The following is a 14786-nucleotide window of genomic DNA, read 5'->3' on the forward strand; positions in this document are numbered from 1 at the left end:
AGGGGACCATGGGCCTAGATTTGAGGATGGTGAGGGGACATTGGTGGAGTGATGGTGATGGGCCATGCTGACCAACTAGTTCTCGAGAGGTTAAAGGTTGCAAACAATATGTAATGGCATGCACCATATAGCACACAACACAGCAGCATCCCCTGCAGAGATGATGCAGGTGTCTGAAATGGTGGTGTTGCGGGGAGACATTCCCCGAGTCTCAGATATGTCCCTCCATAGGAGATGTGTGTTTTTTTGGGGTGGGGTGCCTCCCCATGAAACACTGATATATAGCAATTGTTGTTTATAACTATGAAACCAATATTATGTAGGTATGGTGAGGATTTGTTCTGCCAATGTGGCAGTTATCATATTTCAAGTAGTCCACCCCCTATCCATTCATCAAATTAGCATTCCAACTTTGATACCAGTAACCAAAATGTACCCATCACTGCATTAATATCTCTAAAAAAATGGCAGCATGATAACTGTTGATGTGCAATTTGACTCAAATAGATCTTATAATCAATCTGGGAACAACATTTCGCATAGAAATTCTCCCTTTTTCAACACCTGCAGATCTGCTTTCTAGAGAAGCCAGTGTTGGTGGGCAATAAGTCTGCAAGGAAAACTTCATTTCTATATTAGAGTGCTACAATTATGAGTTACTTACCCCTTTACAGTATAGTTGATCCACAAGAATCTCAAAATGAAATCAGTATAGGTTTCAAATATATTAATAATATATTATTGATAATATAAAGTATGTATTATTTAGGCAAGAGCCTACAACACAAAGGTAAATTGTGAGCCTCTTATCTGAGAGGTCTTGGGTTCGAGTCTAGTCGAGCTTCACTAACAATAATAATAATAATTAATCACAATAAATAATGATATTTAAACTTGGCTTTGGCCTATTACTGATCAAAACAAAAGAGTATGTACTATTTACTATGAACTAACAACTCTTAGTCAGAGGAGCAATAGCTACCACTAGCTAGCTTTTTCCCTCAGAGGTTTTGTATGATAAATTCTAATTTTAGTTGTGAATTCTTCTAGTTTTTGTAGTTGTCATCATTTTAAACAATATCCTATCATGCAAGACTCCAAAGTTGTTTGAGCAAGACAGTCATTGAATTTGATGTTCCAGTAACTTCTAGAAGCAAAATCTTATAGAGGATTAACCAAATGGTATATATTGTTTGCAAAGATACTAATTATATGATATTGATTAGTTATGTACTATGAACTAACCAATTATATGATATTGATTAGTTATGTACTATGAACTAACCAACGAGAGTTATTGTGGATGTCTGTAGAAGGATAAAAATGTTGGCCATGATGAGAAACCAATTGGTAAAAAAGTAGGCCTTCCAGCAGCACAAAGTTGCTGGAAATTGTGCCTTGGACCTTGTTCAAGAAAACCCAGTAGACTGAAATTGCAGCATAGAAGTAGATGGACACCACCACTGTATACCACACACGTTGCTTGGACCATTTCCTGAAATTGGGAGAGCTAGAGCGACCTGCAAAACCCTCTTTCAATATTAGTATGCAAGCTCAAAACTTCTAAAATTCTACATATTCCATCATAGAGATTTTCAGCAAAGAAAGAAAAAGAAAGTCATTCATTTACAATGAAATCAATTGGGAAGTCGAAGCTAAAAAGGCAGGACATAAAGGGTCTTTTTTAAGACCTCATAAAACCTTGAATTGTTTTCCTTAAATATACAGTGGGAATTCCCCAGACCAAACTTTGACACATGTTGAGAATGGAGGACTAATTATAACTAAACCCTAGAAACGCTCACACCTACCATCTCTATACAAGTGAAATATTTTGCTAGATCTGAATTGACTCCCTCAGTACAATTTAAAAGTTAACTTCAGTGAATAAGTAGAGATGGAGGGAGAGGACAATGCATAGAGAAAACAAAGGGCAAAAACATGAACTAACAAATAAATGTTGAAAAGCAAGATTTTATATTATGTTTAAAACTTTTTTCCTATGGGAATAAACCTGTATTGAATACTCTATGCTGTGAGTGATGAACTAGCACAGACATGCCTAGGTCTCAACAAATACTGAATATGGTAAATTAATCCACAGGCACAGTATGCAATGTTCACATCTGCGCAAAATATGCCCCTCTTGATATGTCGTGTTTTGGGCATGTAACAATGAATTCCAAATAGTATCAAAATTCACTTTTTCAGTTCTAAAGAAATCAGCATTCAACTATAAATAACAAAAAAATCAAAATGCACCCATGAATACCAGACAAAATAAAAATGCCCCTGTGGATGCCAAAAAAAATCAGAAATAAAAAATACATAAGCATGCCAGTATCAATTATCCAAGCAATTCATCCCTTTTTCTCTCAATGCTGATATCTCAAACAACACAGTATCAAATCGTTGAACGGGCCCATTTCCTTTCTTTTAACATTAATTCACATCCCAAACCAGACATCACTATAAGAGGTAACAGATTTAGCCTCATAGCAAACCTTGTGCTCTCATTTTGTCAGTAATGAAAACAGATCTTCAACCATTGTTTCAAACATGAGAGCAAGAAAACCCTAGAGACAAAAAAAATACCAAGACAGTTTACAAGATAGAATGAAGCCCAGGCTAGACAGATTATAGACATACATGCTCATTCCCTGAGTGTTGAATTATCAAGAAAAATTAATAATTTACAACAAATAATTGAACTCAAGCCAAACAGATTATGAACTACTTCCTGTTGGAATTATACAATAAAGCATTCAAAACAATAAAGTATAAAATGACAACAAACGAGAAAAATTAACATCAGAGTGCACCTTAAATGTTTTAGATGTGAATTTTGTGTTGCTGTACTGTTTTGGGGGTTTGCAATGGTACTGGATTGCAAACAGAACGCACCTATATTCCAACAGAAAAATCAAGGACGCAGTTTTGTTACGTTGCTGGGTACAATGACTGAATATAACTAGGCTGACTCTGGATACCCCTTTGATTAATTCAGTTCTCCATTGAAAAGTCTCTCACCTATTTGAACTTCAGTTTCCACAAAATGAAATTGAAGCAATTTAGCCAAATTTAAGCCTCACCATAAAGTTTGTGAACAGTGCAACACAAATATCAAAGTTTGTGTACACAATATATATTTAATTTTTAGTCCCAGTCAGATTAGAGAAAGGTAAAATCCAAGTCACTTAACAAAATTTAAAAAAAAGTTCTGGTTCACTAAATTTAGAATTCAACAGTGTACCCCAAGTTTCCAAGATGGGTACAGTAGGGGACAAGAGGCGAGTTTCCAGGACGACATTTATTTTTTTCCAATTGTGGGAACAACAAATGGACATAACAATAAGGAAAACTAAAATATGTAGAGAAATTTTAAATATACATATGGAAAAACATGGAAAAGCATGTACTTATACATGATAGAACCTTAAAATATAAGAGTTAAAGAATTTATATGCCAAATTTGTGAGACTTTAAGGGTCAAAGTCAAATTCCCTCTAGAAATCAAAGTTCCCTAGGTGTCCCCTGTCCCCCAAGACGTTTCCAAGATAGGCACGGCTGGAAAAATTACCGGAGATGCATTGTCAGGTAACACTGGTTCAACATGATGTTGTGGACAGCCAAATAGAATTTTGAAATTATGTTTACCTAGGTTATGTCTTAGGTTATAGTCTAAGAACAAGTGGAGAAACATTAAACCACGAGGTAGAAAATTGTCAACTTACTAATTTCTTGTTTAATTACTAATTTATCTTATCTACAAGATCTTGAAAAGTATTTAAAGTGGTGATGTGAGGTTTTCACACCATCACCCCATTGCAAATGGGGACCCCTCTTTTTGCATTAACAGTACAAATAGATGCTCTAGGGTGCTCTCAGTTGGTAGCAATTTTCAAGTCTCCACGTCCAAAGGATGAGCTTGGGTAATTTTGGACTGCTAGGAAGTCAAGTCTTTAAGATATGCACGTTGGCTAGGCTATATCTGTCTGGGGTATGGAGTTGAAACCAAGCGATATGTGATGAAATGAGTTAAAACCTTTTAAAAGTCTCCTTAATGCTTCAATTTGGCTTTAGAAAGACAAGGGAAGTCATGGGAGGTAAAATTGTTGAAGGCATTCTGAATCCTGTAATTTGGCGAAATCTAGGATATTTTGATAACCCCCTAAATCTGGAATCTATTTCTTCCATGGAAATTCCTCTAACTCAAGAATTTTTGCCCACCATGGTTGCCTTAACTTTGATTGTGATTAAATGTCTTAGTGTGAAGCAAAGATCAAGGCAATGAGGGGGGCAACTTTTGAAACATTTTAAGTCAGAAAGAAAATTTGGATGCTTGTTAGAGTTCTAGCTGGAATTCCTCTTATTAGAGCATTTCCACCATGGATATCCTCTGTCAAGGAATCTTTGTCGAGCCTTGAATCCTCCTTTAAAGATGCTATTTTATGTTTGAGAAAGGAGAGAGAGTTAGAAGATCAAATTAGTGTAGTGTTAAGCAACAAAATTTGAGAAAAGTTTGAACTACTAGAGATTGGTGGAATTCCTCTGATTAGAGGAATTCTGCCATGGATTTCTCAAATCTGGAAATTTTCACCTCTATATGAGGAATAAAACTAGATTGAAATGAACAACCAAGGGCTGCAAGGCAAGAGTTTGGCAAGAGGCCATCAAGTGGCATCAAGAGGATGGAGTTATTAAAATGTCAAAGAGGAGAGCCAAGAGTTGGCAGAAATCCATAGGTAAAGGAACCTTGAAGTCATTTCATGATCTTACTTTGTGCAACTTAGCATGAGAGATGATCTTAGTCGAGAGAGGATTAAGTGTATGAGTGTTTCACTTTGAAACAATTGGGTGTTTAATTTTGTATGTTGTAGTGGAACAAAACTCATGTCAATAGGTGGTTAGAAGTTTGAAGCCTAAAAAGTTGGTTCACAAATGAATGTGTTTGTGCTTCAATGTGCAAGCACATGTAGCAAAATAATATTTTATTGATTTTATCAAGATTGGTGCGTGAGAATGATTTTAATTAGATTCATTTATTAGTTTTAAAATATTTTTTATAAAAATTGGTGAATAGGTTAATTTACAAAGAGCAAGGGATATTTACTAGCCTTATGTCTTGCGTTTACCATGGAAATAAACCTTTACATAGGACAAAACTCATGAAAAATAAATTCTAAGCAAGTTTGTTTGCCACCAATGCAACCAAATGTGAAATTAAGAAGACATTAGATTGAACAAATGTCGTATTGAATCGATAAATAACCTAACAAGTATTAATTTGTTTACAAAAGTTTCCTACTTTATCTTATGTTAATGATTGTTTCTTTTAGACACAGTCTTTCTAAATCTATGTAAGACACTTTCATCTCCTTTATTTAATACAAAATTGACATTTCATTATTTGGCGAATTCTTTAGATTAAAATTCGTAACTTTCTGTTTTAAACGAAATTTTTAATAAAAATTCAATTGGAGCATTGATTTTCTGAAAATCATGGGTTTTAAAGTGCCTTTTTCTTGTGCATGTGATGAGAATTTTTTTGTTTAAGTTGTCCATGTTTTTACCCTCACACCTCTAGTTGTATTTATCACATCAGAATCTGTGCAAGATTTCTATGCAACCCTACATTTTGTTCATTCTCTAGATCATTCATCATTTTCAAGTGTTCTTTTCTATTATTGATGAAATCTATCTCTATTTTGGCCTGCTAAGTAACTTTCTATGTATTAATCCTCTCTTCTACAAATCCATGAGCGTCAAGGGTTTTTCCAAGCCGAACAAAGTTTGTATGTGTCATTTTTCCAACTTGACGTCTCTATTTTTCTCTGCACCTACGCTTGCATGTGAAGACTACATATTGTGAAGTTATTTTTCTTCTATGCGTTTTCGTTCCCACATTTTGGGCATTTCACGACTTGCATGTTTGTCTGAGTTTTGCAACCTTGTGGCTTTTTTCTCTCATGACTTCTTGTCTTATGATCTCCACAGCAAATCTTTAACACAATGCTCATGTTTTTGTTTCATGTTCTACGTGCACAATAACGAGCATTTGTTTTGTGCATGTGATTTCTTTTGCTCATTATGCTAGCAACTAGGGTTTTTGGTTGTTTTTATGACAACATTTGTGGTTGACCTCTATGTTAATGTGGTTTCATGCTTGCATCATGACTAGTATTATGGAGTAGCATCTGGTCTTCTATTTTTTTGGCCTTTGCAGGTCACCTCTCTGCAATGGATGAAAAAAATGTTTTTAGGGTTTTAATATTTCTTTCCAAAAAAACTATATAGTTGGGTTTTAATATTTCTTCCTTAAATTTTTTTGTGGATTTATTTGTAGGTTTAAATCTTTTTTCTTTCAAAAATATTTTGTTGGGTTTTAACAAATTTTCCTCATTATTTGTTGGGTTCTACTATTTTTCCTAGAAAATGAAGCTTTGTATTCTCTAATCTGTCTCTTGGATTCTATTGTCTAGTTCTGATCAATTTTTCAACACAAAAATTGAATTTGGTTTTTTCCAATTTTTCTCCTTAAAAACAATTTTTTCTTTTGTTGATTTTTCCCAAAAAAATTGGCATTATTTCTCAAAATTTTGGTTTCAGTTCATCTCACTGTCTCTAGCTACAAGGAGTAATACCTTTGTTTCAACATCACATTAAATGGCTTCTTGATCATTAACATTTTGCAGATCCAGGGAGAGTCTCAGCAGAAGCAAAATATTCTAAAGATTTTCTGACCAAAAGACAGTAGTTAGACAATGAACATTGAGGGTATTTGGCTAATAGAATGTTTTCTTTAATGGTCATCTAGGCCTCTTTAGTTTGTTTAGGAAAGTTTCCTATTCTGTCTTTTGTTATCAATTTTTTCTTTTAGGAACATCGTCTTTGTAAATCTATATAAGGAGTTGTCATCTCCCCTATTTAATTAATCACCGATTCACCACCACAACTCAAACATCCAAATGATATGAACACCAACTATTTTATGATCTGATCTCTACAACAAAGGGACTGTTATGATAGTCATTACAACACCAACACCACACAACAATCAAACAATGCTTGCACTGACTTACTAAAATTTCCTGCAAATCTTTGAAGCTCAAAAAATGTGTTCCCTGAGTGAAAATGCCTTAAGAATCATAAGGATTCTTCCATCCTTTGATTCCAACAATCAATGAGTTTTTGTTCATTGATCAATCTCCTATTGGGTTTTTTGTCCAAAGGAAACATCACTTGAACACAAAGTGCTCAAAAGATACAATAGCATAGCATGGACGATTACAACTGAAATGTTTTCCTAGTTTTATGTATTACCCGCTCAAAAGATTGAATAAGTAAGCCTTGACCTGAGTTGACGCCAATGCCAAAATTTGAATTTTGCATGTTGCATCTATGTGGGGCCTTAATAGGCCTTTGCACATTTACAAGTATATTGTATGTTGGCCTTACAGGGCTCAAATAATTTCTAATAGGAGATTTAGTGTCTCTTCTTTCTATTCACTTGTCATGCATTTGACCATCACCTTGATCCCCAACATTTGATTGGCTCTTGGCATGCATCAAGCGGCAACCCCGACCCCTAACCATCAACAAGACCATAGCATGTGTTAGGGAAAACCCCTGATCCCTAACCTCTATATAACATGTTCTTGGCATGCGTTAGGCTGGACCATGATTTTGACCTCCAACAAGTTCTTGGCACGTACTGGGCAATTACCTTGATCCTCCACATCCAACAGATTCTTTGCATGAGGTAGTAAACATCTCTAGTTTGTGAACTTTGATGACTCCTTGAGCAAACAATCTTTCTTTTGATTTGAGAAAGGACATGACAGGTCTTTCCTCCTCTAATTGCTTGTCCTCAAGCAAGGTGGATTGGGATACTCAAGTATCTAAATCCTATGTATCTTAGGTGGTGCCATTGAAGTACACTATCCAAACCCAAATATTAAGTGTCTTTGTGGCAATGGTGTGAATCCAACTATAATGGCCATGTGTTCTGGATCATGTTGATTTCCATCTTCAGCGTGGATCAAACAATGAAGGCATCCAACTCCCCATACACCACTCTCTTTTTTTTTTCTATTAAGATAGTTTAAGCATTTACAAGTATAACCGAGAGTTTGAGAAAAAGTACAGATCAGATCACACCCCCAATTACATAAACAATTACAAAAAATTTGGGGGGTGAAAACAAAACTTAAAAGATTGAAGTACTATCAGTTTTAACCTTTACATTCATTGATTACAACTTCTCTTTATATATTTTTATCAAAACAAAAAACAAACCGATAGAACAAGATAGCTCCAGGCATCATTATGGCTATCAAGATTTGGTTGAGCCCCTGGAACTTCATTAGGATTCTGACTCACTTCAGCAATATCCTCCTCCTGACTAGTTACATTGAGTCCTTGCAACATATTACTTATATTGTTCAACTCTGCTGCCTTTGAAGGGGCTAGGAAACTTTGGTACTCAGCAATATAGTTTGTTGAATGCACATTATCCTTGTTGATCAGCAAGCTGCCTTCTCGCATAAGTAACATGAAATCACTCCTGGAAATATGAAGCACCAAAGCAACTTGAGACATAATATGAAAATGGGGGAGTTTAAAGTTAAACTCAGTAAGTACCCTTCTCTCTTTTTGATGTTCCTATCCTTCCAAAGAGTCCATAAAATCTCAGTAGAAAGAGCAAACCAAAAGGTGTTAAGTTTAAAATCAAATTTCTCTACTTATCTAGCCAGGATTTCACTCCAAGAGACACTACTAGAACAATTCCATACACTAGAGGAACCAAGAAAAATAGACCACAACTTGTGGGCATACACACAATAAAAAAATAAATGCTCAAACGATTCAATCACATTACACAAATTGCAAGACATTGGGGATAAACCAATAGAAGAAAGAATTTGACCCACAGCTAACTTTTTTAACAACAGCAACCATTTAAAACAAATCTTTTTAAGCTAGGCTTTACCCTTCCAAAAAAAATCAAAAAAGAAAGACCAATCAGAGAATGGATTAATTTGCCCCCAACACCGGATCACTCTACCAATGAGAGAAGAATCATTCTTCATACACAGATATAGCCCTTTGGAAGTAGTGTCTTTCAACATAACACCATCAACCTACTTAATTTTATCAAGAAAGACCTTTGAGTCAATAATATCACAAGGGCTATTGAATTTAATCGCTTTCTTAAATCAAAGTGAAAGTCTTTTTCTGTGAATCAAGAATGTTAAATCTGCCTTTAATCTCCTCCCACACCCCTAACCTCCCATCTATCAAGATATCCTAGATCAATGAAATCCCCTTCAAATTCCAAGCTTTGGTAGAACAGCTCTGAGTAAGGGCCAAAGCTTTATTATTATACGAAAGCCCCCACCAAATGGATCTATCCCTCACAAGGAAATAAGGAGGTCCCTCTGCAGCTTCTCTAACCTATAAGAACTTCCTCACCTGAATCCAAGCCTTCCAAAAAGTTTGAAAGAATTTTTAACCAAACAGTCTCATCTTAAATTCCCCTAAAACATTGTCAATCACTGGAACATCCTTCCAATTCTTACCTTTCCTAATGACAGATTTCAAAAGATTATTGCTAATAAGAATTTTCCATGGCTCATCTCCCCATAATGCTTTCAACACCCATTTGGATGCAAAAAATGAACCTTGGGCTTTAATATCCTTCAACCCCAAACCTCCCTGACTTCTTATTTGACAACACCATTCTCATTTAACACAATGCCTCTTCTTGTTTCCTTTACCATCTAACCAAAGAAAGTCTCGCAAAATTCTTTCTAGCATGTTCACATGAGAATTAAAAAACATTGAGGCTGAAGCCAAAAAAATATGATGAGAGGAAACAACATTCTGCACCACTTGCAATCTGCCAGCAAAAGACAAAGGAATGGGTCTGCCATTTCAAGTGTTTTTTATTTATTTTTCCATAAACCTAGTCCCACATCTTATTAAGATTTGGCTCAACTGAGAAGGGGATACCCAGATACCTAACAATCTGATTAGGGCCAGACCATTGCCAACCCTTACTGGCCAACCAATCTGGAGGGTCAATAGACCAACCCAACACATTGGATTTAGAAGGTGAAATCTTGGACCCAGAGGCCATACAAATGAAACTGATCCTTTTAAAAGAACTCTCAAAATTCTCCTCAGAAAGCCCTAGGAACAAAGAAGTGTCATCTGCAAACTAAGTATTAAGAAACAACTCCCCATTAGGCAAGGATATGCCTTTCAATGGAGGACCCAACTCCTTTGCCCTTAGAATGTAAAATAAAGCATCTGCTACAATAACAAACAACAAAGGGGCAATCGGGCAGCCTTGCCTAATCGACCTCTCTAACACAATAGGTTCTCACAAACAACCATTCACATCTATGACAGTACTGGCATCCTTAAAGAGAACATTAATCCACTTGCAGTAATATTCTGGAAAACCAAATGCTTTAAGCATACCTATTACAAATCCCCACTCAATCCTATCATAGGCTCTCTCAAAATCTAACAAAATCATAGCTACATCTTGCCCATCATTCATAGCCCAGTTCATAGCCTCCCAACTAGTGATCAGATTCTCCAAGATATACCTTCCTTGGATAAAACTAGTTTGTGTCTGTGACACAAACTTATTTAGCAATAAAGTAATTCTTCTAGCAACCACTTTAGCAAGAATTTTATAGGACAGATTTAGTAAAGTTATGGGTCTCCAACTTTATAACTCCTTTATTAATGGAGCCCCCTAATGACCCCTTCTTAAATGCTTCTTCATACACACCCAGCAACTCTCCATTCACCACTCTTTGATATGATGATGAATGAAAATATCCACAAACTCCCACAAGATCAAGGGTGGCCTATGTATTTACCTCTATGAGACTCTGTATTTAGTGTGCCACTCCGATATCATGATGATAATAACCACATGCCAGAAAGAAGATGTAGTCACCCAAATTAATTCCAATCATATCCAAAACATCAGTATAGTAAGTAAAACAATTGCTTTCTGCGAATCCAGCAGCTGAAGCCTTTTGCCATAATTCATGACAGTTTTCCAAAAAATTGTAAGCTTGTAGCTGAATATGATGGATAGCAGCAGCCTGAAATTTAAAACCCAGAAAATTAGCAGTTTCAAAAGAATACAATAGATGCAATACTTTAAGCCCCTTGCAAAATTCAGTGGCACAGAAGATGAGAACAACCACACGATACATGAAAAAATGTTCCAATGGCAGTAACACCTGTACAGACTCATTTCCATTGAACCTTATCTCTATGTTGTACCTGTTACTGAATGGCTTTTCACTAAGTATTAAATTTTTTTTGAGAGACAAAAGAGTGAGAAAATGAACAGGATAAAAAGTTTAAAGCTTGAAAGATAATGTAGATCCCTGCCTTATGAAAGAGCGAAAGAAGATTAAAATCCTCCAAAGAAGAGGGGAAAAACCATGAATGATATAAAGTGAGGTTGGTTATTTCAATAGCATAGAGATGAAAGCTTTCAATTTGATATTTGAGAGGGAAACAAGAAGGATTTCATTGACTCTCTAATCAAAACTTTAACTTTATAAGGGTCAACCCAATCTTTGGATTAGTAGCTGTAATTGTCTAGATTAAGGGCAACAAATCCCTAGCATGCCCATAAGGTACTAGGAGCAGCTGTTTGAAAGGAAAGCTCAAGCAGCCTTGATGAAAGAACAACAATTATGGATAGGTGAATATCAGTCCTTTCATCAAAGATATGGAAAATCATTAAAGAAAGAGCAGATTCAAGTATAAAACACTAAGTTCAAAGAAGATATCCATGATAATAACAAAGATTCAACAAAGAAACAGCAGTTCTTATATAAGATTTAACAGTTTGTCATGAAGAAATAGTGGATTTCACTCAGGAAAAGCAGATTTGATCAAAGAAAGCACCTACCTTAGACAAAGAAACAGAAATTTCTTGAGAGAACAGCATGTTCTATCAAGATAACAGCAGTTCAAATTGAAGGAGCGATAGATTTTCCATAGACAACAGAGATCTCATTATGAGAACAGTAGCATATTCAGTAGAATAATGCTTTTCAAGACAAAGCGCAGTGATTTCAATAGAGGAACAAGTGCACAAATGGTAAACAGAGTGTTCCATGAAAAGAGCAATGGTTTAATAAAGAACAGGGAAATTTTATGCAAGAAGCAGCAGAGATCAATAAAACGAGCAGATCCTTGAAGGAGACAATGAGATCAGAACAAGAGAGAGAAACGAAGAGGTAGATTTACATGAAAATCTACCAAACCTAATCCCTAGATTCCTTCCATTTATTTCTTTACTTCATAAGAATGGAGTTTCTTCAGTAGTTGAAGAATCTCTTGTTAAGCATTTGTTTGCCTAAGGATAGAGATTTTACTGTTCTATCTAAAAGAGGTATATGCTCTGTCTTTCATAGGACATTGTTACTGTTATAAGGATCTCCATTCATTGTTTATTCATAAGAATACCATTGTTTCTTCTGATGCATTCAGTTTTTGTCTTGAGAGATCTTTCACTGTTTCATCAAGGGATACTCACTGTTATATCCTAGGGTTATAATCGTTGTTCTAATAGAGACATTGACTCTTCTATTGGATCCATTCACTGCTCTTGGTCAAAATTCATTTACAGTTATATGTATGGCAATCATAAAGATGATTCACTGTTTCACGGAGTTGCTCATTGTTCTTGATAAAAGGTTCCTACATTCACCGTCAAGGGAGATTAAATCACTGTTCCTAAAGGAAGCATCCAGTGACTTCAAGACTAGCATTCATTGTTTTCTTTGAAATATGTTCACTGTTTAGAAGGAGATATTGGCTGTCTTAGCAGAGATGTATTGACTGTTCCCAAGATGCAATAATTATTACGCAAGATGAAATGAGTATTCTAGGATATAGCACTGTGCTAAGATATCATTCTCACTATTCTATAAAGGATCATACAATGCTTATCAGAGATCTCTCTCTGTCTAAACCCCTCCATAGCCATCTTATGAAACCTTAGGTTCAAGAGATAATCAAAAAGACAGACAATGACTGTTAGGACAGTGAGGGGGTTTCATAGCAGTGGTAATGCATTATGCATGTAAAGATGATGTACAATGGGACTTGTTTGAATACTTCTCTGATAAAGAGTTGGGAAGATGGATAAATGAGAGTCTTTTGAAGAGTCACCTTGGAACCATAGAAAGATAAGACAGCCTAGTAGAGGACCAATTTTGTGCAAAAGTGGTCAACTTCCTAACTTTGACCAAATGTGACAAAAGCCACTATTTGCAAGATCATAACTTGAAACCAGGCCATGTTGTTTGCTCCGGCTTTGGCTGATTGAACTCATTCACGGGGTGATCCTATATCCCCCGGCCCTTTTTTGTGAATTGTAATCTTAGTAAATTTTATTAATTGAAAAGGACTATTCATCAAAAAACCAGTACATTTTGAGAAGAGAACCAATTATCAAGTTCACTTAGATTTTTGGAAATTGTATATGAATTGTCTATCGTATATATTGTGCCTTCATACTTATATATTTTGGAAAGATGTCACGTGTTTTTCATAACAAATAACTGATCCCTAAATTAAACTGTGAAACATATGTAACACGATTTATTTACAAATTTTGAAGACCGCAATATCTAGAGATTATGAATGGAACTTCGTGACTCTACAGCTGAAAGAACCTCCTAGAGATTTCAATCGTTCCACATGATTTTGTCTCATCTGATCATAGTGACTTTGTGAACTTTATGTCTTTCTAACACGGTTATTTTAATGTGCGTTCAAATGAACACTCCTCCTTCTGCGCACACATATAAAATTAAATTTCTAATATTGTCATCGAAGTTTTTTTTGAAGGACTTCAATATGGCTGAGTACTTTCATCCTTCAACTCCCAACACCATCCGCTTTCACCAAAAACTTATCGCACTCTTTAATCTTTTCCAGATTTACCTATTGAACACCATCATGGAGATATCGTTGCTAGATGCTCTTTTATTTCATATGATTGTGTATTCTATCATTGTTTGTTACTCCATGAACTCTATCGTTGCTTTTGAATAAACTTCACCGTGAGTGAAATACAGTGGTATTTTTTTTGTGGCAATCCTGGTTCAGAATTTTCATCTCAACATCTGAATGATACACTCGTAATCATCAAAGTTTGATTCTCCACATGGTATTTGGTGTGCAAAGTTTGTTTTATTGATTTTGGAAGCACTAGTCTTGACGTTCATCTGTCTGTGGCCATGTCTAGGGCCTGCATAATAAATTCAGCATGCCACCATTGAGACTCCAAGTGCTATACTTCCAACATGGGTAGAGGAACCATTAGATACTCAGCAAATTGTGGGATGGTATGGTTGTGATATGGCTGCAATTCTAAGTTAGGAAATTGCAATCTATCTCTTGAGCTCCTCGTAACCCTGTTTCTGTAGGAACTATACATAGTTGCTGATACACATGACTTATTTTAATAATTTTTAAGACATCTTATCCCTTGACGGCATCCTAGGATATGCAAGATGCACTTTTTGTTGTGTTTACATATTAGATAGTCCATGACTTCAAATGAATATGAGATGCATAAATTTGTGTTACTCTGATCGTTTTACACCCTCTGTTCAGAATGGTCAACTTCAAAGAATTCAATGTTTCTTTTTCTCAGTGTTGTTTGGTTTCTTCATCAGAAATTCCATGTCTCTTCACAGCAGACTTTAATGCACAAAATCTTTGTATGA

The 14786-nt window shown here is 35.5% G+C and overlaps 1 protein-coding gene across 1 annotated transcript in view; it reads right to left on the reverse strand.

Moving 5' to 3' along the window:
• Nucleotides 1-1103: 1103 nt before the first annotated feature.
• Nucleotides 1104-14786, reverse strand: part of LOC149545509 (putative disease resistance protein At4g11170) — a 43360-nt gene continuing 29677 nt past the window's right edge. The window contains exon 3 of the mRNA XM_089790681.1: nt 1104-1520. The gene's annotated coding sequence lies outside the window, so the exon portion shown is untranslated. The remainder of the gene's footprint in view (nt 1521-14786) is intronic.

Source organism: Cupressus sempervirens, chromosome 7, assembly GCF_028749045.1.
Source record: "Cupressus sempervirens isolate cs-2001-9-10 chromosome 7, ASM2874904v1, whole genome shotgun sequence".
Classification (NCBI taxonomy): domain Eukaryota; kingdom Viridiplantae; phylum Streptophyta; class Pinopsida; order Cupressales; family Cupressaceae; genus Cupressus; species Cupressus sempervirens.